This window comes from Stenella coeruleoalba (assembly GCF_951394435.1).
Source record: "Stenella coeruleoalba genome assembly, chromosome: X".
In the NCBI taxonomy this organism is placed as follows: domain Eukaryota; kingdom Metazoa; phylum Chordata; class Mammalia; order Artiodactyla; family Delphinidae; genus Stenella; species Stenella coeruleoalba.
The window spans coordinates 5909541-5934111 of NC_137152.1; the positions used below are offsets into that span (position 1 = coordinate 5909541).

At 40.5% G+C, this 24571-nt stretch overlaps 1 protein-coding gene across 9 annotated transcripts in view; it reads left to right on the top strand.

The window, feature by feature from the left end:
• LOC307180268 (uncharacterized protein) overlaps positions 1-24571 on the top strand; it is a 524184-nt gene that overhangs the window by 458125 nt on the left and 41488 nt on the right. The window lies entirely within an intron of this gene.

The window sequence follows — 24571 nt, forward strand, 5'->3', positions numbered from 1 at the left end:
AGATAAGATCAGTGTCATGAGATCCACAGAATTACACGGGCTCTCATCCCAATTCCCATTTCCTTACACCAGTTTGTCTTGAAGGGATTTCTTTTTTTTTTTTTTAATTATTTTTTGTTAAAAGAGTACTTTATTATTTATTTTTTGGCCGCGTCGGGTCTTAGTTGCGGTGCCCGGGATCTTCATTGTGGTGCGTGGGCTTCTCTTTAGTTGTGGCATGTGGGTTTTCTCTCTCTAGTTGTGGCGAGCAGGCTTCAGGGCGCATGGGCTCCGTAGTTTGCAGCACGCGGGCTCTCTCATTGAGGCGCGTGAGCTCAGTAATTGTGGCCGGCGGGCTTAGTTGCCCCGTGGCATGTGGGATCTTAGTTCCCTGACCAGGGATCGAACCTGTGTCCCCTGCATTGGAAGGTGGAGTCTTTACCATTGGACCACCAGGGAAGTCCCTTGAAGGGATTTCTTAATTTGAGGGATCATTGGCAACTTGGAGTGGTTTCGCATGGTCTGTCATGATCTTTACGGCTGCCCTTACAAAGTGATCTCTCTAAATTAACCTTATTCCTGGAGACGGATTGGAACATTTTGTTATGTGTTCTCTTTTAGTGTAATAACGGTTGTAGGCTAATGGAGAAAGATGATGAGCACAGATTACCCTCATGGAGTCAAATTCAGACACAGTGATCATAGTGAATAACCTACCTCAGAGGCTTCTTTTTTCTAACAACGATAATGATAGCAATTATCATATTAACTGTAAGTTACTGAACGCTTTCTGTGTCTTATTTGATGTGTAATTACATCAAATTCTAGCTTTGCTGTGATGATACTAAGTTCTGAGAGGTTAATTGGTCTGTTCTTCGTATCATTTATAGCAAGTTAAAGTGAAATCGGAGATTCAAGTGCCTACAGAGTGTTCCTTTTTTCTCTGTTTCGGGCTGCAGCTCAGCTCTCAAACCTCCGCTTTGCCCGTCTGAAGGCTGTCGCTTCCTGGAAGTGATTATGCCGGTGTATTTTCTGTCTTCTCCTCTCCTTTCTCTCGGGGAAGTCTCAGTTTCCAGGAGCTTACCTGTTTTTCGTTTCCACTGAATTGTGAGTTCATCTGGGCCCTGGTACCTGCCCCCCCCCCCACAGTACCTCTCCTGTTCTGAAGCTCCCGCTGTGTCACTGGGGTCCCCAGAGAATCACAAAACTCGTCTCCATCCCTCTTTCTTACCACCATCTCCTATGTATAATGTGTTTCCTTTTGCAGGAAGAGACTGCTTCCTGTCAGAGTTTCAGGTGAGGCGAGGATGCCTAAATGCATGTTGATGTCTCCTCTGCTTCCTGGTAAAGACGCACGCTGCCCTACCCACAGGACAGTTACTGCAGATCTGGTTCTGCCGTCGTTTCCTCTCTGTTGGATTCCCATCTCCCTTGGCCTGGGGAGCTGCTTAGCTCTGTGTGCATTTCTCTCACTCCAGGGTTAAAGTGTTTTGAGTTCTCTGATATTCACCTCTTGATATTGAAATGCAAAATTTGGAATTAAAAAAATAATTTCTCAAGCACCAGTTTCTTGGAAGAAATGCTTTGCTTTCAAGACCCATATTTCTGCTACAAAGTAAAAGAGAATTCTACCTAGCTCTTCAAAGCCAGGAATTTAACTCTGATCTTTGTTTGTGCCCATCCTCTCCTGTGGCAATAAGCTTCAGGCCAAAGGCTGATTTTAATGGTGAAGATCTGCAGAAAATAAAAAAGCACCAAGAAGAAAACACGTACCTGATATCATTTCCAAAAAATTCAAGCAGGGCACATTCGTATGTTTGGAAATTACAGCCCAAATCTGAACAAGGTGCTTTTGGAAAGTGATCATCCAGAAAATAATTAGGAAGCGGACACGTTTCTTTTTCACGTACACTTACACGAAAGAGATTGAATCGAGAAGCTTCACTTCATGGAAACATTTAGATTTTTATAACTTTATCTGAAGCCAAAAAGAGAAGGGATTTATCTGAGACGAAATGTCAGCAAAGTTTTACAGAAGTCCTGAATGAGTCCCCTGAAACACTTTGAAGGTGTTGATATGACAAATCAGAATTTTGTTTTCTGTTTGTTTTGTTTTTCTTTTCCATTCCCTTTTACTAAGATTTTCTTAATCTGGATATAACCTCCCAAATCTAGGATGAATCTCTCTTTTTTCCCCCTGTCTTTTTGAGTTACTGCTGAAGGAAAGTTTCAATTTTCAAACACTAGAAAGTGTTTTCTAGACGTTCTTAAAATCCCCCAGCTAGGTAAACTGATGTAATTTATACGAACAGCATAAATACTGGCAATTAATGATTTTTGTCCACAAAGACTCTTTTTTAACCAAAGTTCTGAGTGATAGAGAACAGAGGGATTTTGCTAAAACGGAAAGGAAAATTATATGCCTGCTTGAATTCGTGCTGACCAGTTTGCAGCCTGTTTCACGTGAGGCCGGAGGGGCCAGGAGGAGCACTGGTGTGTCACCGAGTTGTTGTGGAGGAAGTGGGTGCCGTGTGACTTGTAACACCCCTAGAACATCTTGGTGAGCTATTGCCCACAGACGTCTGATAGAGCAGAGGGACCACGGGAACGCCCGCCTCTCATGAAACCTCTACACACGCATTTTTAACTTGCTCAAGATTTATGACTCCTGAATCCGAAGTCAGGAACACAAATCTTATTAGTCCTGTTACTTACGTAAGACGACACCAAACACTCCGCGTTGTAGGCAGGCAGCGAAGGCGGGGGCTTCGAGTGTTTAAAGTGCTTACCGTTGCGTTTGGGGGAGGTGTGGAAAATCACTTAGCAGCTCCCATTCTCCACTCCTCTCTGCTAGGAATGCTTCCTACGGAATCATGGGCAAAACGGAACCACCGATAAAACTTGCAGGCTTAGGGATACAATATCTCCACTTGGAATTCTCCAGTTCTTTACACGTCAAGGGATGTATACTTCTCATTAGAGGACTCACATTTCTGGTGTTACACAATGATGTATGTCTCCTCGTGGATTATTATCTTAAGGATAAAACACTCTCAGCTCTTCTCCCAAAATATATATGACTCAGTGAAGACTTCAGTATGCAGTTCTCCATTTCTCCATCTTAGCATTGTTCGTTTTTGAGATGAGAAAGTTCATGGTACTTTGGAGAGAGCCAGGATGCAAAGAGCATCATAGATAGTGTCTCAAGTTTTCAGAGAACATAATACACACTAGGTTAGCGGTGTCACTGTGGGACTTCATGGGAAACAGTTCCTGCTAAATCCGTCTCCAGTGGGAATTCAGTATCTATGTGAAAGGTGCTTCTGACGTTCATGTCAATGGCGTAGCTTTCTGGGATAACAGATTTACTTGGAGAGCACATCACACGAATGAGGTACAGCCTCCGTGGGCAAATCAGGTTCACAACTAAAAAAAACCATGCCAAGACCTGTTACTTTTCAACAGTTGGCCCTAATTCACAGAAAGGAGCAAGAATTTGGGGCAGGGATCTGGGAAGTAGGGCCAGGTGGGGAGATGACTTGTTTAGAAAGTAGTAGATGCATGGGCGGCTGGAGGGCTCAGAAGGGATGGGGCAGGGGACAGTGGGGTTGAGTCTCGTGTTGCAGCGACCATTCACGCCATCTTCATGTGAATAGCACACACTTCAGTGAGAGACATGTTTTATTTTCTAGGAACAAGCTTTTAGTTTTTTGTTGTTGTTTTTTTTTTTGTTTTTGTGGTACGCGGGCCTCTCACTGTCGTGGCCTCTCCCATTGCGGAGCACAGGCTCCGGACGCGCAGGCTCAGCGGCCGTGGCTCACGGGCCCAGCCGCTCCGCGGCACGTGGGATCCTCCTGGACCGGGGCACGAACCTGCGTCCCCTGCATCGGCAGGCGGACTCACAACCACCGCGCCACCAGGGAAGCCCCAAGCCTTTAGTTTTAGCCTGATGTTATTTGGGCACCAGAGACCACCCATAACTTGCTAGTTGCAGGAAGAACCATTTCCAACAGCATAGCAACTTTGACCACGTGGTGAATAGTTACCCCCCCCCCCCCCCAGCGTCTTTCTGGAGGCTGCTCTTCTGTGAGAGCCACCGTCACGGAGGGCCCTTCCACGATGCTATTTTCAGTCTCGAGGAGGCTCAACAGTGCTGGGATTTCAAAAGCCCGAGATGCATAAGGCCATAGTGCTTTTAGCTTGAGCCCCTTGGCCCAATGCTTTCTGCTCACTTAGCATCTAAGGCTCAGGCATCAGTGTAGAAAAGACCCTACGCGCCTTCCAGGACACAGGGAGAAGAAACCATTCGAGACCAAGTCTCAGGGATCAGGGCCATTGGTCAGTATCTAGTATTTCCATTGAGAACTACTTACAATATTCTTAAAACCCATTCAGAATAGAAATAAGACCCTCCCTGATCATTTATTTTATTCAAACCTATTTTCTGCCTCTCATCCTTCTGCTGCCCCTGTACCTTCCCCTCGCGGACAAGGGGACTGAGAGATGCATTTTCCCATGTGGAGAAACACGATGGGCACCAAGGATTTCGGGCCTAAGTTCCTCACATACATGTCATGTGGATACATTTCTGAAAATCAGTAATGACCTTGAACTCCATAAATGGTGTGAGCAAATTGTATACATTTAATTTAACTTGGATTCTGCCTCTGGAAGCTAAGTTTGAATTAAAATATAAATAACTGTACATCTCTGGGAAACCAGTAAGCTGTTTTTGAGGTCATTCTGACTGAATTTTGTGAGGAATGGACTCTGGAGAGAGATCTTGCTTTCTGGTCAATTTGCACTGTCGTATTAGGCTGATACGCAAAAGTCAGGTTCTAGGGAAGCGGAAAGGAAGCGTAAGGACTCATAGGAAACATTTAAGAGGAAGACAGCAGAACACTTTGTAACACGAAGTGCAGTGGAACTTACCTTAACCGGAAACGTGCCTAATAATATTTAGGTTTCCAAGCTGTGTGGGATTGTCCCATTGTCCCTGTGTAACGTCTGGGATGCCTGAATGTCTCAGGAGCAAGTGCAGAATCTCTGCAAAGGCCAATGCCAAATGTAAAAGCTGGAAACTGCCACGCTCTTCTAAATTCAGACTTCAATCATACACATTTTTTAATGTGCTTATTTATATATGGTGAGTTCTAATATATTGTGGTATATGCTTCCTTCTCCGGTTACTCCAAATTTTGCAGAAAATGTTCATGGAAGTAGCATTATCAAATTTATTTTTCATTTATCTCCATTTTCATCCCTATTTCTCTTTTAGTCACTTTTAATTTTGACATACTTTCAAGCATACAGAAAATGTCTGATTATAGAAAAATTGATAGTAAGCATTTACCCAGATTCAGGACACGTTAAAACTTTGCCACATTTACTTTGCTCTGTTCTCTCCCATAGAGTTACAAATTTTCCCTTGGCAACTCATAAGAAGTTTATGGTATTGATAAGAAATCCGTGAGATATTTTGAGTCTACCTGTGTATCTTGTTGCTCAAACTCACTTTGACGTCTTGCTGGCTTTCATGGCAGTGTGATGACCGCAAAATGGTGATTTGCTAACTGCATTTCTTCAGCACTTATTAGTGGCGAAAGAAGGGCTCTCCTTTGTCCTCTGTGGTTTTATTCACCGTCAGTATGGACTTGTGGATAACACAAATGCAGCTGTTTTTAAGTGAGTCCTTTCAAACCGGCGTCTGTGCACTTTTGAGATGTTCACAGCATTTTGTGAGCACCTCCTTACGTAATATTATCACAGTTTCTTAAATGTCAAAATGGAGGTAAAAATAAATGTAGCGTGACCGTCTCCACCTACTAATGTATTAAGAGAATTCATTGGCTTCCGTGATGATAAATACTTCTGTGTCCAGTTAATGCTTCCAAGTGTTGGTCGCGCCCAAAAGTGGTGCAGATAAAATCAAAGAATACGTAGGATCTACTTCAAGTTTTTACCCAAAGAGCTTTCAACAGGAGAGGTGTCCACAGTCTACTATGAATACAGAGATCATGCCTGCAACCAAACTCAGTAATTATGCTGTGCCAAAATATTTGGACTTCATGAGAGCTAATCTGGTGTAGATGGTGACAAAATAATTATTTTCATGAAAACCTAAGAGTGTTTTAATGTCATCATCTAGCCTTGGGTTGTTAATTTGAGCGACAGTCTTGTTTACTGTTACCAAACTCCTCTTGAGCACTGACCCCTCAGCTGCTTTTTTTTTTTTTTTTTGCGGTACGCGGGCCTCTCACCGCTGTGGCCTCTCCCGTTGCGGAGCACAGGCTCCGGACGCGCAGGCGCAGCGGCCATGGCTCACGGGCCCAGCCGCTCCGCGGCATGTGGGATCTTCCCAGACCGGGGCACGAACCCGCGTCCCCTGCATCGGCAGGCGGACTCTCAACCACTGCGCCACCAGGGAAGCCCCCTCAGCTGCTTTTGAGTAGTTGCAGTGATGGAGGGCACCGTCTACATTTTAAGAGTGGTGGTTTGGCCAGTTTTGCTAAGTGGCGTTTCCTTCTGGTTATGAGCGAGGATCCTCCCTGGAATTCTCTCCCAGTTCTTCGTTTCCGTTTGAAGAGGCGTAACACACACAGTCCGTCTCCTTCCTCTTGAGGCAGCACCTCTTTAAATGTCTGAAGAGCACCCAGGCTCTTTAGGATCTTGGCTAAACATTCCCAGGTCCCTCCCATTTTCATTTTCAAAGGCCCGAGTTCACTCTTGATTTGCTCTGCTCTGCGTAGTCTGAACAGTCTATATCCCAAAAGGTACCAGTGCTGATGAATGATGGTGACTACCTGCGCTACTGTGGTTCGGGCTCTTTCAGAAAGAGTGTGGCTGTTGATTACTCCTGTCTGCCAGGATCACAGGGAGAGTGTGGTGTTCGTGTCCCACCCTGTATTGTGAATAGAGGCAACGGTTTGGAAACAGGAGATGTGCTCTAACCAGGCTAGCATACTTGACACTGAAATTAAATTACTCTTCTGCTGTACTGATGTTTCAAACCATTTAGATTTTATCACATTGCTAGCTTAGAACAAATTTGTAGTCAGCTGACACGTCAGGGCTTTTGTTTCCCTGTTGTGTGCTTTCTGGATTATGGTCTATTATATAATCTCATTATTGCCGGAAGGCTTAGGAAGTGTCCTGATTGGACAAACTGAAAATAGATATAATGAGGTGAAATTAAAGGAATTAATATCAGCTTTTTATTTAGCTTTAAAAAATTAGCATGCCAAACTTCAGAAGAGGTAAGAATTTACTTTACTTTTGTGTATATGAAAATTGTCTTGAGTGTGTCAGAACACGAGAAAAGTATGTCAAGATTTTCAAGGGAAAAGCTCTATTTACATGTTTAATCTTTACCGGCTGCTTACCTAGCTGAAAACATGAGACAATTCTACTACGCTAACATTTTTCATAAAGTCTCACTATCCTGGAACACATACATATTTATTTTTTGTTTCATGGGCTTCTCCATCCTATATTGTGAATGAAAATTTTTAGGGGAGAAATAATAAACTATGACAGTAAACATTCAACCTAATAGAAAAGATCGCTCAGGGGCTTATTCTTTGATTGAATAAATGCTTGCTTCAGATGTGAGAGGTGTTAGAAAGCCTTTTAAAATTTTTCAGAAGGTGCAGTAAGCTATATCCCTAGCCCTGTAGTCTAAAATGATAACTTTAGAAAACTGCAAAGCTGCCGCAAACTACATGGTAAAGGTAGATGTTACTGAGGGAAGAAAGCAAAAAAACTTTGGTTTCTACCTGTGGAAACAGTTTCTCATTTCAACACATTGAGTCACTCGTGTTCTGTAAGGCACTCACTCAAGAGAACCCCACGGTAATAGTCCCAAGAATACCGTCTTCCTGAAGATAACTGTGTTAGGAAGTGCATACTTTTGACAGTTGGTCACTTTGATTTTTAATTTAAAATGTTCATCATGGTTTTAAAAACTGTAAAAATTCCGGTATTCTTTATAGGAAAGGCTCTAGAAGATAGTTTGTCCAGGTTGTGTTCGTTCTCTTTGATGAAGTAGCAGAAATGGGAATTCTACCCAAAAAGAAGGAACAGAGGCCCTGTCTCAGTGTCCCCCTGTCAACACGGAGGAGAACCTGATGACGAGGAACTCTCCCTCACAACTCCATACAATTCTGACAGAGGTAATCAGACCACCGTGCTACACAACAAGAACAAGAACAGTAATAATAATAATGAGAGCTTCCGTTTGCATGGAGTTTTCCACTCGTGTAACAGACGAGAACACCAGCGTGAAGCTTTCTTACTCTGGGGCACTCATGCTGCGTCCAGACTAGACTAAGGGATGAGAAAACAGACTCAGTGTCTGGGAGACCTTAGAATTCTTCCTGACACCTGAGGAGGTGGTTGCCACCTCCCTTTTCCATCTGAAGAGTCAAGAAAGAGCCTGAGGGGCTTCACTGGTGGCGCAGTGGTTAAGAATCCGCCTGCCAGTGCAGGGGACACAGGTTCGATCCCTGGTCCGGGAAGATCCCACATGCCGCGGAGCAACTAAGCCCGTGCGCCACAACTACTGAGCCTGCGCTCTAGAGCCCGTGAGCCACAACTACTGAGCCCACGTGCCACAACTACTGAAGCCTGCGTGCCTAGAGCCCATGCTCCGCAGCAAGAGAAGCCACCGCAATGAGAAGCCCGCGCACCGCAACGAAGAGTAGCCCCCGCTCGCCGCAACTAGAGAAAGCCCGCACGCAGCAACGAAGACCCAACACAGACCCAAATAAATAAATAAATAAATAAATTATTTTTAAAAGGAGACTGAGGCTTAGCTATTCTCTTGCAAAAAACTCCTAGAGTTTGATTCCCCTCAGTGCTTTGAAGCAACATGAGGTTTATTTAAGACAGTGCAGTGCAGCAGCCAGACAAAAAAAGAAAAACAAACATAAGCTTTCTCACTAAATACTTGTCATGTGTTCAGCTGACGACGTAAATATCTATAGATATGTACAAATTTGGGGGACCACCATAGCCCTATACGTTTTTCATTTTACTCTCTTCAGAGTCAACCAACTAGAGATGTTCTCAATATTTGAAAGGAGGAATGATTGCTCTAAGCCTGTATTCCCATTGTACAGTGAATCTACCTCTATTAAAACACATACTCTATTTTCCCAGAATCATTTCTGCCTTCCTTATTAAATTAAGAGCTCTTTGGTGACTGGGAACATAAAAATAATATTTGTGGTGGGTTAAGATCCCTCTAAATGTCAGATCCTCCACACATATTATTTTAGTCTTACAAAAAATGCTCCATGATAAGTTTTATGATTTCAATTTGGTTAATGAGACAGCAGCCTCAAAAAGACCAGGTTATCTGATCAAGATCTTACCACAAATCCGTGGTCAGTTTTGGACTTGAAACCAGTCCTGCCAAAATTCACCACTGGAGACATTGCAAGAACCACCATAGATTACGTGTATTGATCGTAGTATTCCTAGGAACTGGCCTGTGCTTGATCTATAATTAAGGTAATTCCAACCAATATCTAGTAAATATCCAGTTAGGTTTTTCCACATACCAAGAGATAGGACACAGGGCTTTCTATGTATTTACTTATAAATGATCTAGTCCGTGGGAAAGTACCGCTTTCAGAGATGCTGCTAGTGAACGCATTAGTTATCTATAGCTTGTAACAAGTTATCCCAAACTGTAATGGATAAAAAGAGAAAAATTTATTGCCTCACCCTTTCTGTGGGTCAGGAATTGTGTGGCTTACCTGGGTCCTCTGGCTTAGGGTTCCTGATGAGGTTGCAGTCACCTGGGACCTGAGACATCTCAAACCTAGACGCATCTTCTTTCAAGCTCACTCCTGTGTTTATGGGAAGGATGGCTGGATTCAGCCCCTTGTGTGCTTCTGGATAGAAATTCTCAGTTCCTTGGCATATGGGGTTCTCCAAAAGGCAGCTCACAAATCACTTCATGAAAACAAACAGGAGAGGTCCTTCCTTCAAAATAGAAGTCACAGTCGTTTGTGACTTAATCTCAAAAGTGTTATCCTAATACATGGCAGTATTCTGTTCCTTAGAAGCAAGGCACCACATTCAATGGGAGGGGGTTACCCAGGGCACGGAGGTAAGGAGGACAGGGATCATTGGGGGTCATCTCAGAAGGCTGCCTATACCAATGAACACAAAAAGGAAGGCTTGGAACATTCTGCCTAGAGCAGGACACTTACAATTCCCCATATAGGAAAGAGTGGGGTGAATTTTTTGAGATTGAAATTCCACCTGACACCCAATTGGCAACGTTAAAAGTTGTCTTTTAACCAGAATCATATCAATACCTTTAAATAATATTCAAGCATAATCATTGCAAGACCTTTCTTTTTAGACATTTACTATAAATGTAAATGTATATATATAATGTATATATAATATATATATTTACTCTTGAGAGCCATGGGCATTTTGCAAATTAAGTAAGCACTATGATGTTTGCCTGTCACTACTGAGTTGTCAAACAGTGAAAGAGCTGGAGTTACCTCTTAACCTTCAACTCTGAAAGCGTTTTAAAAATGTGAGAAAAAGTGTGTGTGTGTGTGTGTGTGTGTGTGTGTGTGTGTGTGTGTATAGAATATAATATGAGAAAATGAGCTACCTAGTTTTATTTTTTAACAATGTAACACATTACAGACCTTATCTGCAACTATGTGAAGTCACTTTTTATTTTGTTTTAAGTTTATTTTATTGAAGTGTAGTTGATTTGCAATGTTGTGTTAATTTCTGCTGTACAGCAAAGTGATTCAGTTATACATATGCAATATATAAATTCTTTTTCATATTCTTTTCCATTATGGTTTATAACAGGATATTGAATGTAGCTCGCTGTGCTATAGAGGAGGACTTTGTTGTTTATCCATTTTATATATAGTAGTTTGCATCTGCTAATCCCAAACTCCCAATCCAACCCTCCCCCTTACCCCTCCCCTTTGGCAGCCACAAGTCTGTGAAGAAGTCACTTTTCATGAGTGACAAAGCATATTAGACTAGAAAGTTTTAAAATATGTTCCCCTGAGGTTTGCAATAAGATCAGCCTGGAAACTGCACACTAATGAATGACAGAATCAAGGCTTGTAAAATCCATTTTAGAATATTCTGATTTTTAGTCATGTTACAAAGACAAGAACCTCATTATTTTTTATTGTTTATACTTCTGAACCACTAGTGTATACATTACTTTACTATACATTATTAAATTTCACTTTAAGTGGAAAATGTTAATATTTTAACTCAATAGTTCAAATGCTATTAATACTAATATATTTCTAAGGGAAAGCTTTTCAAGTTCAATTAGAATCTTCTTAACTTTTATTTCTGCCGTCTTTGGAAAGAATACTCTAGTGAGATAGATTATCCTAAAACTAAGATAATGAAAAACTAATTTATGTCTAACTTGAATACATTTTGGGATTTATTTGAATATGCATCTTTAATATGTGAGGAACTCGTGACAATTAAAACACAAATGTGAAATACAGCCATGTAGACTGGACTCGACCTGACCAGATTTTTCAGCCTTCTGGTCTACCCTTCTCAGCAAACCTCTCTGTACTTCACCCTTCTTTTTTTTTTTGGATGTTTCTTTTTTGAAAACTTTTTAAATATCATTGCTGTACAATATTATATGTTACAGGTGTACAATATAGTGATTCACAATTTTTAAAGATTATACTCTATTCATATTCATTATAGAATATTGATTATACTCCCTGTGTTGTACAATATATCCCTGTAGCTTATTTTATACATAATAGTTTGTACCTTGTAATCCCCTACCCATGTATTGCCCTTCCAACCTTCCCTGTCCCCACTGGCAACCACTAGTTCTCTCTGTATCTGTGAGTCTGCTTCTTTTTTGTTATATTCACTAGTTTGTTGTATTTTTTAGATTCCACTTATCAATGAGATCAGACAATATTTGTCTATCTCTGTCAGACTTGTTTCACCTAGAATAATGCCCTCCAAGTCATCCATGTTGCTGCAAATGGCATTATTTCATTCGTTTTTATGACTAATATTCCATTCTATATGTGTACCACATCTTTATCCATTCCCCTGTCAATGGACATTTAGGTTGCTTCCATGTGCTGGTTATAGTAAATAGTGCTTCAGTGAATATTGGGATACATGTATCTTTTCGAATTATGGTTTTCTCCAGATATATGCCCAGGAGTGGGATTGCTGGGTCATATGGTAGCTCTATTTTTAGTTTTTTAAGGAACCTCCATACTGTTTTCCATAGTGGCTGTACCACTTTACATTCCCACCAACAGTGTAGGAGGGCTCCCTTTTCCCCACACCCTCTCCAGCATTTGTTATTTGTGGTCTTTTTGATGATAGCCATTCTGATAGGTGTGAGGTGATATCTCATTGTGGTTTTTATTTGCATTTCCCTGATGATTAGTGACGTGGAGCATCGTCTTTTCATGTGCCTGTTGGCCATTTGCATTTCCTCTTTGGAAAAATGTGTGTTCAGTTCTTATGCACATTGTTTAATCAGGTTGTTTGTGGTTTTTTTTTTTTTTTTGGATATTGAGTTTTTTTGGATGTTGAGCTGTTTATATATGTTGGATATTAATCCCTTATCAATCATAGCATTTGCAAATATTTTCTCCCATTCATTAGGGTATCTTTTCGTTTTGTTGCTGATTTCCTTTGCTATGCAAAAGCTTTTAAGTTTAATTAAGTCCCTTTTGTTATTTTTGCTTTTATTTCCTTTACTTCAAGAGAAGGATCCAAAAAAATATTGCTGTGATTTATGTCAAAGAGTGTTCTGCCTGTTTTCCTCTAAGAGTTTTATAATATCTGGTATTACATTTGGGTCTTTAATCCATTTTGATGGTTTTTTGTTTGTTTTGTTTTGTTTTTTGTATATGGTATTGGAGAATGTTCTAATTTCATTCTTTTACATGTAGCTACCCAGTTTTCCCAGCACTACTTATTGAAGGGTCTGTCTTTTCTCCATTGTATATTCTTGCCTCCTTTGTTGTAGATTAATTGACCACAAGTGCTTGGGTTTATTTCTGGGCTCTCTATCCTGTTTTATTGATCTACATATCTGTTTTTGTGCCAATACCATACTGTTTTGATTACTTTTGATTACTGTAGCTTTGTAGTATAGTCTGAAGTTAGGGAGCATAATTCCTCCAGCTCTGTTCTTCTTTCTCAAGGTTGTTTTGGCTTTTCGGGGTCTTATGTGTTTCCATACAAACTTTAAAATTATTTGTTCTAGTTCTATGAAAAATGTCATTGGTATTATGATAGGGACTGCACTGAATCTGTAGATTGCATTGGGTGGTATAGTCATGCTGGTACTAAAACCAAAGATATCACAAAAAAACAAAATGACAGGCCAGTATCACTGATGAACGTAGACACAAAAATCCTCAGCAAAATACTAGCAAGCCAAATCCAACAATATATTAAAAAGATCATACACCATGATCAAGTGGGATTTATCCCAGGGATGCAAGGATTTTTCATTATCCACAAATCAACCAATGTGATACATCACATTAACAAATTGAATAAAAACCATATGATCATCTCAAAAGATGCAGAAAAAGCTTTATGATAAAATTCAACACGCTTTTATGATAAAAACTCTCTAGAAAGTGGGCATAGAGGGAACATACCTCAACATAGTAAAGGCCATATATGACAATAAAACAGTTAACATCATACCCAGTGGTGAAAATCTGTTTGCTTTAAGGTCAGGAACAAGTCAAGGCTATCCATTCTTGCCACTTTTGTTCAACGTAGTGTTGGAAGTCCTAGCCACAGCAATCAGAGAAGAAAAAGAAAGAAAAGGAATCCAAATTGGAAAGGAAGAAGTAAAATTGTCACTGTTTGCACATGACATAGAAAATCCTAAAGATGCCACCAGAAAACTACTAGAGCTCATTAATGAATTTGGTAAAGTTGCAGGATACAAAATTAATATACAGAAATCTGTTGCATTTCTATACTCTAAGAATGAACTATCAGTAAGAGACAATAAAGAAACAATCTCATTTACTATGGCATCAAAAAGAACAAAATACCTAGGAATAAGCTTACCTAAAGAGGCAAAAGACCTGTACTTGGAAAACTATAAAACACTGATGAAGGAAACTGAACAGGACACAAACAGATGGAAAGATATACTGTGTTCTTGGATGGGAAGAATCAGTATTGTTAAAATGTCCCTACTCTTCCCTTCTTTGTTAGATTTCATCACCTCTGGAATGGTTACAAGGGTCTATGGCAGGAGGAATGCATTGGGCTCCTTCTATGTATTTTGTACTTCTCGATGTTCGCTTTCAGAAGGCAGGTATAAATGCACTAGCGTGTATGTGGAAACTTGAGTACTCTTTTTTCTTTAATTCATAAAGAGGAGTTGCCAACCAGTTATTTAAAATTCCATGAAGCTGTTGCTCTGTCTCTCCCCTACAGTTCGTTAACATCCAGTATAAACTAGCATTTAATACACATCATTGAAACTATCTTTGTGTATGTCTACACGTCCAACTGGATTCCTGGGAGAAGTAATTCAGCGTCTTTGTGCCCCAGCACGTAATATAACGCCTGGCACTGACCAGATGCTCAGATGTCAGAAAACCATCACAAAACATGACAGCAACAGTTTCGAACTTGCAATATAGATATTTTCTGGTATTAGTATTAGTTTAGGGAGAGCCATCAGCAACTTAATATAGAAGCCTCGTCTTGACAAGCACGTCAATTAGATTTTGCCAGCTTTAAAAACACAGAAAATACCACCATTTACCTCAAACGGCGAGGATACATATGAAAATAAGGAACCTGCAGGATCTCCATGAGGGGGCCACCATGCTGAATAGGTATTCCACTGAGATCACCCGTAGCGGTCTCACTAAAGAACAGCAACCCAAATAGAGCCAGAATTGTGGAGAAAATTAAGAGTTGAAGGCAGTTTCGACCAACCACTTCTTTGTTGCTTTCCTGACCTCAGAAGTTAATAGTTTTCACTACTTTTGCTTTCTCTTCTCTCTGTTACATGTTCCGTATCTCCAACACAGTGGCTCTCTCCTTTTTGCCCAAGATTTCCAAACTACAGGCCAGGAGCTTAGGTGTGAGAAACGACCTAGGTGTGTGCGCTCAGTCGGGAGCTGTGGGTGACGGAGCATTCCTCACAGTGGTGTGTGTCGTGCGCAGGCACCAAGGGCTTGGGCCAGGTGATTATTCTGTTTGAACTGTTAACGATTTTAGCCAACTCGCTTTCAGGCAAGTTGTGACAACATGGCCGAACCATGGTTATGTCATCTGTGGTGGAGCCATTCCCATAATCATGCTGAGCGAAAACAATATCCGGACCCCCAGCGAAGAGCAGCAGACGTTTGAAAGCTCATGGTTGTGTAGGTGAGCTGGGCCGCTCTGCTTCAAGCAGGGGCTGCTGTTCCACTTAGGTGCCATGCGCCAACCGATTCTTTTCATCAGTGACTGCTTGGGACGTGGTCTCCCAAAGGCAGATCACAGGAGCGCAGGCAACATGTAACGCTTCTTGAGGCTTCAACCCCAAGCTGGACCACTGTCATATCACTCACTTCCCGTTGGCCCATGTAAGTCCTCTCTCCAAACCCAGCATCAATGGGGCAGATGCTGGAGCTCACACTCCCGTGGAAAGGTGCGTAATTTTAGGACCAGGAGAGCTGGAAGAATGGAAACAGTGATTCAGTCTTCCCCTCGTGATTACTTAGCATCTTTCTCCATAAGCCTCTGGAGGTCCTGCGATGTATTCATCCATTGCTTTAGTCTCCCCAGCTGTAGTAAGAGCATATATTAAAAACAAAAACACTAACAGCAAGTTTGAGTTAAACTAGATTACACTAGAGAAAAATCAAACATCGTTCTCTGGCTTTATTGAGAGTTTTTGTTACAAATAACGTAATGGTAGTTATAATAATTGCTTGTATCCACATAGACCCAGTGTGTGTGCGCTGAGAAACTTTACGTAACAAAGAATGTAACATTATCTGGACTGTTTAAAGACCAAGTGGTTTATTTCATCAACATAACCACAAACTGAGTAGGGAACTGTTCAGTGGAAGAGCAAAATGCTTTAACTATTGAAACATCATGTCCACGTGACCCCAAAGAGGAAGGCTAATTAATAATTCTGACTAGTTTTTCATAGAATGAGGTGAATCAGATGAATAACTTGGTCACAGTGCACACTTTGACATGCAGGTGAACTCATGGCCTCTGCAATCATGGTGATGAAGAACTCCAGAAAAATCTCCCATACACCGGGTGACTGGATAAGCCTAAAAGAGGCTTCAGTGATTGAAAGTAGAAGTGCTCTTGGTATTGTTTTAAATACCCCTTGAGAAAGACCAGATAGTAGAATGGGGCTTTCATCTCAATTTGTATCCATTTCCTTTCTAAGCATTTAATCTCTGGTAGCAATTCATGCATTACAGGACTTAGGATCTGCACAAGGAGGTTATGCGGAGGAGACAGAGGGAAGGGAAGTTTGCCCGTCCTCTGTGAAACCGCCTCTGGCGCGTTACTGCCTGAGCCCCAAACCATTCAATAAAACTTTAAAAGGCTTACATTCCAGGAATCCCTCAATTTGTCAAGTTGTATCAGTTTGGATGCTACAGAGATAGGAAACATTGATGGACTTTTCCCAACTTCAGCTGCATCTAGTTTGAAATGATTACTGACGGGTAATTCAGCAGAAGGTATTAGATTTACTGGATTTTTTTTTTTTCTTTTTTGGTTGGTTGGGTTGACGGGGTTTTTTTCCTCAATCAAGCAGATGTGCATTGACCTAGGCTAAGTCGTACTGCACATCACGGTGTGTGCCAAACTTTTAATGCTATTTTTTTCCCCTCAAAGCCTCAAGTACTGATTTAGATTGTCCCAACTTGGATTTCCATTAAAAGAAGGTACTGAACTGAGATAACATCAGCTTCTAGCCAGGTCGAAATAATGCCCCAGTGGAAGGTGGGGGTAACTAACCCCGTCAGCCATTGCTTTGCGAAGCATTATCAGACCAAGAGGGATGCCACACGCAGCTGCTTACGTAACAGACGGAGAAAGTCCTTCTGTGCAGTGTGCCACGCTTGATGTCATGGGACTTTATTCAAGAGAATAGGTTGTGATGTGACTTAGAGTACAAATGTGAACTTCTGTAGTGTATGTATTACTCACCAAAGAGTGTGAGTAGATCATTCCAGATCTTTCTATTCTGGTCAAATTAAGTAATGGAATTACCTGTCCTTATTAGTATAGTGGGAGACAAAACGGTGCTTTATTTTCCAGTATGTGGGGGGTGTGTGTGTGTGTATGTATGTATGTGTGTGTGTGTGTCAGGAACAGATGTTGAGACAGTGATTTTGAATGTCAGAAATTTATTTAGGGTGTGGTGTTAAGAAAGATCAGTGAGAGAAGAGGGAAGTAAGGAAAGGAAGGAAGCTAAGAAAAGGTGGATTTTCCAGCAAGTTTCTAGTGTGGGCATCTGGAGCTTAATTCCCTTGAGGGCCTCTGGGGGGCGGTACAGAACACAAACCTCAGAGTTCTCACTCCCAAGGGAAGAGGGAGCTGACCGCTTAGGCATCAACTCCCATCAGCCATTGGCTGGGGCCAGTGTAGGAGGCCTTAAGCCCTGGTGCTTCCGGCACGCTGTGTGCTTTGCAGAGCAGGCTCCAGTGGCGACAGGCGACACAGGTGCTGGAAGACTGGTAGACGGACCAGAGCAGTGTTCATGAAAATCATAAGAGCTAAGGAACTAGGGGCAGGATATCTGCGTCTGTATCTGAATCTACATCTATAATTGCATCTATAGCTATACATTTATATCTGTGCATACAGGTATGTCTGCCTATGTTTATCCACATTCTGATTATGACTTGGTAAAAAAAAAATCCTAATAAAATATAAAATGTCCAGATTTTACAAAACACTTTCATACACAAAGCTAGATAGCAGTACAAATTGCACACACACACACACACAAACACACCCCCGCAAACCTAGTCATTTGTAAATTGATTCATGTGTAAATTGGGGAAAAAAATGGGGGGGAGGTGTTGTGTGAAACAACACCCAGATCAAAGGGAAAATCCTAACAGAACTGTCAATTATCTAGCAAGTAATGAAAAGGTTAATCCATCTGGCAAAGCCTGTGACAGACCCATTTATATCCACCTAAGCTTTCATTATTAAAATGAAAAAGATGCAATAGAAATGAACTACATCTTCAATATAAGAAACTAGAAGACATAATTGGAAAAGCAAAATAAGACGTCTGGTTTCTGGTTCCTCAAGAAAGGAGGAAAATCAACAGCTCTTCTTAAATGCATGACAGAGAGGAGAACACGACCAAACCACTGCCCCCAAGATTGATGGATTGCTGGAGGCTCACGTGCACAGGTCTGAGAGTAAAAAGTCCAGGCGTGGGGGATTTCTGTGAGGTTACCGCAAGGAGCTCGACTAGGTGCTTTATAGTAGATATCGGAGAATAACGGCCTCATGATTCCAGGAGGAGGAAGGGGAAAGGAACTCAGATACCAGGAATCAAGTGTGTATAACTGACATCTGTAGGCTGCTTTATGCAGCAGCAGAGTACACGTTCTTCTCAAGTTCACGTGCAACATAGACCCTATTCTGTTCCTAAGCACAAATTTACAAATTTAAAAGAGTAGAAATCATAGAATATCTGCTCTCAGGCCACAATAGAATTAAACTAGAAATCAGTAACAGAAAGATAACAGGAAAACAATCAAATATAAGGAGATTAAACAACACACTGCTAAATAATACATAGGTCAAAGAAGAAGTCTCAAGAACAGTTTTAAAATATTTTGGACTCAATGAAAATGAAAACCCAACTTGGCAAAATTTGTGGGAGGAAATGAAAGCAGTGCTTAGAGGGCGAAGTACAGCATTGAATGTATAACATTAGGAGAGAAGAAAGACCTAAACTCAATAATCTAACTTTTTTACCTTAGGAAACTAGAAAAAGAGGAACACATTAAGTCCAAAGTAAGCTGAAGAAAAGAAATAATAAGAATCAGAACAGAAATCAATGAAACTGAAAATAAAAAATCAATAGAGAAAATCAGTGAACTCAAACTGGGGTGTTTTTTTTTTTTTGTAATATATCAGTAAAAGCAATCTAGCCAGGCTAAGACAGAGAGAGAGAAGATACAAATTAACACCAGAAATGAAAGAGAGACATCATATAGAGCCCATGGAAATTAAAAGGATAATAAAGGAATTCTATGAATGACTCTATGCCCACACATTTGATAACCTAGATGAAATGGACCAGTTCCTTGAGAGACACAATCTTCCAAAATTCACACAAGAAGAAAGAGACGATCTGAACAGGCCTATCTCTTTTATATAAATTGAATCAATAATTAATAATCTTCCAAAACAGAAAGCACCAGGCCCACACAGGTTCACTGGTGAATTCTACCAAACACTGAAGGGAAAAATTCTACTAATTCTCTACAGTCTCCTTCAGAGGATAGCAGCAGAGAGAATACTTCCTCATTCATTCTATGAGAACCAAAGACATTTCAAGAAAACTGTAGACAGATCTCTCTCCCACGAACATAGATGCAAAATCATTAAGACAATGTTAGCAAATCAAATCTAAAAAAGTATACGAAGAATTATACACCACGACCAAGTGGGATTTATCCTGCATTGAATCCAATGCTGGTGCAACATTTAAAAATCAATTAATGTAATCCACGATATCAACAGGCTAAAAAGAAAAACCACGTAGTTATATCCATGGACGCACAAAAACCATTTAACAAAATCCAACACCTATTCATGATAAAAGCTCTCAGTAAACTAGCAATAGAGGTGAACTTCCTCAACTTGATTAAAAATATCCATAATAAAAGCAAAGTAAAAGAATAAAGATAAAACTGTGAATTATTAAAGTAGTATAAATCGTAGTGATCATAAACATGGCGTAAATACGTTGGATGCCATTTCTTTGAACTTAAATATTTTTTTTTTCAGAAAGTTAGATTAGGGAAAATTAGATGAAGCAAAAAATGAATGAGATTATGAATAAAAACAACGATGTAATCACATATCAAAGAGATGGGAAGAATTCTAAGGGCATATTGTGTATACCTCTATTGATATATACATGAGACTTCTGAAGAGAATGGTTGATTTCCTGAAGAAATATCCAAACTTTCTTCCCAAAGAGGCAGAAAACTGAATCCACAAATAATCAAGGAAGGTGCTGAAAACGTAATTGAAAGAGATGCAAGTTTCAAAAAATAATATACATCAGGCCCAGATGGTATCACAGCTGAAGTCTATTTGAGCTGTAAGGTAGAGATCACTTGTATGTAATGTAAACTTTTCTAGGCTATAGAAGAAAACTGGGAAACTGTCCAGTTCCATGATATTGGCATAATTTTAATGCTAAAACTTGCTAGGGTACAAAATAATTGGAAAAATTATAGAATGTATATGATTATCGTTTATGACCAGATGCAAAAATTATAGATTCTTACTCAGTAGAGTCTAAGGTATTCAAGAAGATGACTGTTATTTTCAGTCCAGGATGCAGTGATGGTTGAAGATCTTTTGTCCTAACAAACTAAAGGAGAAAACCATCTGTTCCTATTCATGGTGGGTCGTGATGAAAGGCATGTGATGAATTCAGCAGCTACTCCTAAGAAAAGTCTAAGATAGGACTAGAGGAAAGCAACCTAACCATGAAGAAGGCTGCTTACCACCAATGATCCTAAGAAAGAAAGAAGCAATGAGCTATTTCTTATTAAAATCAAGAAAAAAACCAAGGATGCATACCATCATTGCTCTCAGTCAACAATTTTTGTCTACGTGATTATTTCTAAGGAAAGGTATAATGCATCTGTTAATCGTTTGGCATTGGACATGAGATAGTGTTTTGCTAAAACTTGATAATAAATATTTCCCTTTGGAGTTTCATGCTTTGTCCTCTCCATCCTGAACTGCAGAGTTTCTCTCAAATGTTAGCATTGTGGTACGTTTCAAGGAGGTGAATTTTTTTTTAAAACATCTTTATTAGAGTATAATTGCTTTACAATGGTGTGTCAGTTTCTGCTTTATAACAAAGTGAATCAGTTATACATATACATATGTCCCCATATCTCTTCCCTCTTGCGTCTCCCTCCCTCCCACCCTCCCTATCCCACTCCTCTAGGTGGTCACAAAGCACCGAGCTGATCTCCCTGTGCTATGCGGCAGCTTCCCACTAGCTATCTATTTTACGTTTGGTAGCGTATATATGTCCATGCCACTCTCTCACTTTGTCCAAGCTTACCCTTCCCCTCCCCGTGTCCTCAAGTCCATTCTCTAGTAGGTCTGCATCTTTATTCCCGTCTTGCCCCTAGGTTCTTCTGACCATTTTGTTGTTGTTGTTGTTTTTCTTTTAGATTCTATATATATGTGTTAACATACGGTATTTGTTTTTCTCTTTCTGAGTTACTTCACTCTGTATGACAGTCTCTAGGTCCATCCACCTCACTACAAATAACTCAGTTTCGTTTCTTCTTATGGCTGAGTAATATTCCATTGTATATATGTGCCACATCTTCTTTATCCATTCATCTGTCGATGGACACTTAGGTTGCTTCCATGTCCCGGCTATTGTAAATAGAGCTGCAATGAACATTGTGGTACATGACTCTTCTTGAATTATGGCTTTCTCAGGGTGTATGCCCAGTAGTGGAATTGCTGAGTCGTATGATAGTTCTATTTTTTAGTTTTTTAAGGAACCTCCATACTGTTCTCCATAGTGGCTGTATCAATTTACACTCCCACCAGCAGCGCAAGAGGGTTCCCTTTTCTCCACACTGTCTCCAGCATTTATTGTTTGTAGATTTTTTGATGATGGCCATTCTGACTGATGATATCTCTTGTAGTTTTGATTTGCATTTATCTAATGATTAATGATGTCGAGCATCCTTTCATGTGTTTGTTGGCAATCAAGGAGGTGAATATTATTCTCTTTTTCCTGGAAACTCCTTCATTGTGAATCCTTGATTTATTCCATTTCTTTCCATGCACAAAAGGGTTTTCTTAAAATATCATTCTGGATTTTGTATACTAGAAAAGCCAGATGTTTCCAGCCCATTATTGTACATATATAAAGAATACACACACAAACATTGAAGTTGTGATCAGTTATTTTAATAGCTTTAACTTGAACTAATATGCAATGAACAGATTAAAAAAAAATTTCAAACCACTGTTTTTACAAATAGACAACCATTCCTTCTGCCTGAAGTATTCCCTAGACATGATGTAACCCTAGGAAGCCCAGCTAGGTATACTGTCTGTATACCTAGCCACTGTATATATTCTGTGGCTGCAGAGAATGTCACCGTACTTGATGGTTTCACATGAAGAAGATTAGATTTGTAATGATGAAACGATCATGGTTCTATGCCAGACACTTAAGTACCACCTGCAGTGCTTGCTGAAAAAAAATTTCTTTTGACCGCGTCAGTTCTTAGTTGCGGCACGTGGCAACTTTCCTTGCAGTGCACGGGCTTCTATCTAGTTGTGGTGCAGGCTCCAGGGCACGGGGCTCTGTAATTTGCAGCACGCGGGCTCTCTCGTTGAGGCACGCAGGCTTAGTTTCTCCCCAGCATGTGGGATCTTAGTTCCCCGACCAGGGATCGAACCGGCGTCCCCTGCATTGCAAGGCAGATTCTTTAGCACTGGACCACCAGGGAAGTCCCTGGAAATATAATTTTTAATGCAGTGTTTTAAAGGTGCATAGATGAAGCCTAAAAAGACTGCAAATACGACAAAGGCTGCAGAGCAAATACCAGTTCTCTGATAGATTTCAAGTGACACCTACGGAAATATGAATCAAAGCTTTATTAACGTTCAGCTGTCTTGGTAATAGAGATTGTTGCTTAGGAAGGGAAGCTGACCGATTCTACCTTCAATCTTGCCCATCGTTGTTTCTCAAACAACTACTAAAATAGGGTAGAAATTTTAGACATCTTTTGGTAACTCGGTATATTTGTTTTCTCTAAAATTTACCCCAGAAGATTCCATATGCATATCGTGATTTTATTCATATGCTTTAAAGTAGATAATTAGCACAGTTTGAAAAGAAAAAGAATACAAATGTGAATTCAAACTCCTCAATGACGCACAGTGCTAAAATGCCTTTGTATGAAAAACAGGATGTGCAAATGATTTCAGATGTATAATCTATACACTTCGCACATAGAATGACACATAATTCTGTTTCTTAAAAAAAAAATTTTTTAATGACCACCATTACAATATACTTTGAAACTTTACACACAAATGTGGCAAATCTTCACTTGATTAATTCTTGTGCCATGTTGTTATTTAGGATAGAAACCACACGATCTGTGTAACAGACATGTTCTTAGAGTCCAAGAATGCTTGGGGCATGCCAGCCAGTTTCTGCTGACATCTAGCATAGGCTCATGTCAACTTGCTAAACATCAGGATATTTTATAAGGCTCTGTTGCCTCAGAGCTCATATGCATTAACTAGTTTTATGTTCTAAATGTGAAAAATAAATGTGTTCAAGACACAGCAGACCTGAAAGTTATGCCTGCCAAAATTAGGATTTGAAAGACCCTCAAGGAAGATGTCTCACTCTGCCAGCAAGTGGCTAGAGGCTGCCTTTGACCTTTCCAGTTTCATTTACTTGGTGGATGTGAATTACTGGTCCACCAAGGATTTCAAGGCAAGATGAAATTTACTAAAGTGATCAAGGATGTCAGTGAGCCTGTATCCACAGAGCGCTGGGATGGCGATCGCGATCTTTGGGTGTTGCATAGCCCCGTTGATGGAGGTTAAGTAAGATCGGTTGAATTGACGAGGACTGCTTAAATGGAACCACTGAAATAGCAGACGTCTTTCCAAGGCAGGGCTTACAGTCCGTCTCACATGACAGCCTCTCGGGTACGTCTCCCGGCAGGAGTTGTTTCCACGCCCCGGCCGTCACTGTGCCGTCTGATGCTGCCAGCTAACTGCAGAGCTCTATAGATGTTGTCCTATTGCAGAAGCTCCTGAGACCTGAGGGGCGAAATGAATGTGGGTTCTGTCTCCTGGCATCGGCAGGGATGCTGTTGTGAGAAATTCAACTGAATTTTGCGGGAGCCTAGAGTCAGTGGTCAGCATTCTTCTTTCACAAAAGCCAGGGGAAGAGCAATATTGTTTGAGGGGCCTTTTTAGCGCTATAAATTCGCTTGGCACATAATTCCAGTCTTTGTGCTTCGTTGGACAGTTTGCATCCGTCTCTATCATTGCCTAAAGAATAAAACAAATATAGTTAAATGGTAAAGCACTTTCAGGGAAAAGGTAACTAGAATTTATTCCCACTTAAGACAAATTGTTCTGCATATAACAACCATGTCCAAAGAAGTTATAAAACTGTCCTTGGGTTTACAATGTTTAAATGAAAAACATTGAGTCCTTCAATCAAACCAGATATCAACATTGTTTCTTGTTGTTGCTTTTCATGCTAAACAGTGGATGCAAGATAACTTACTGGGATATACAG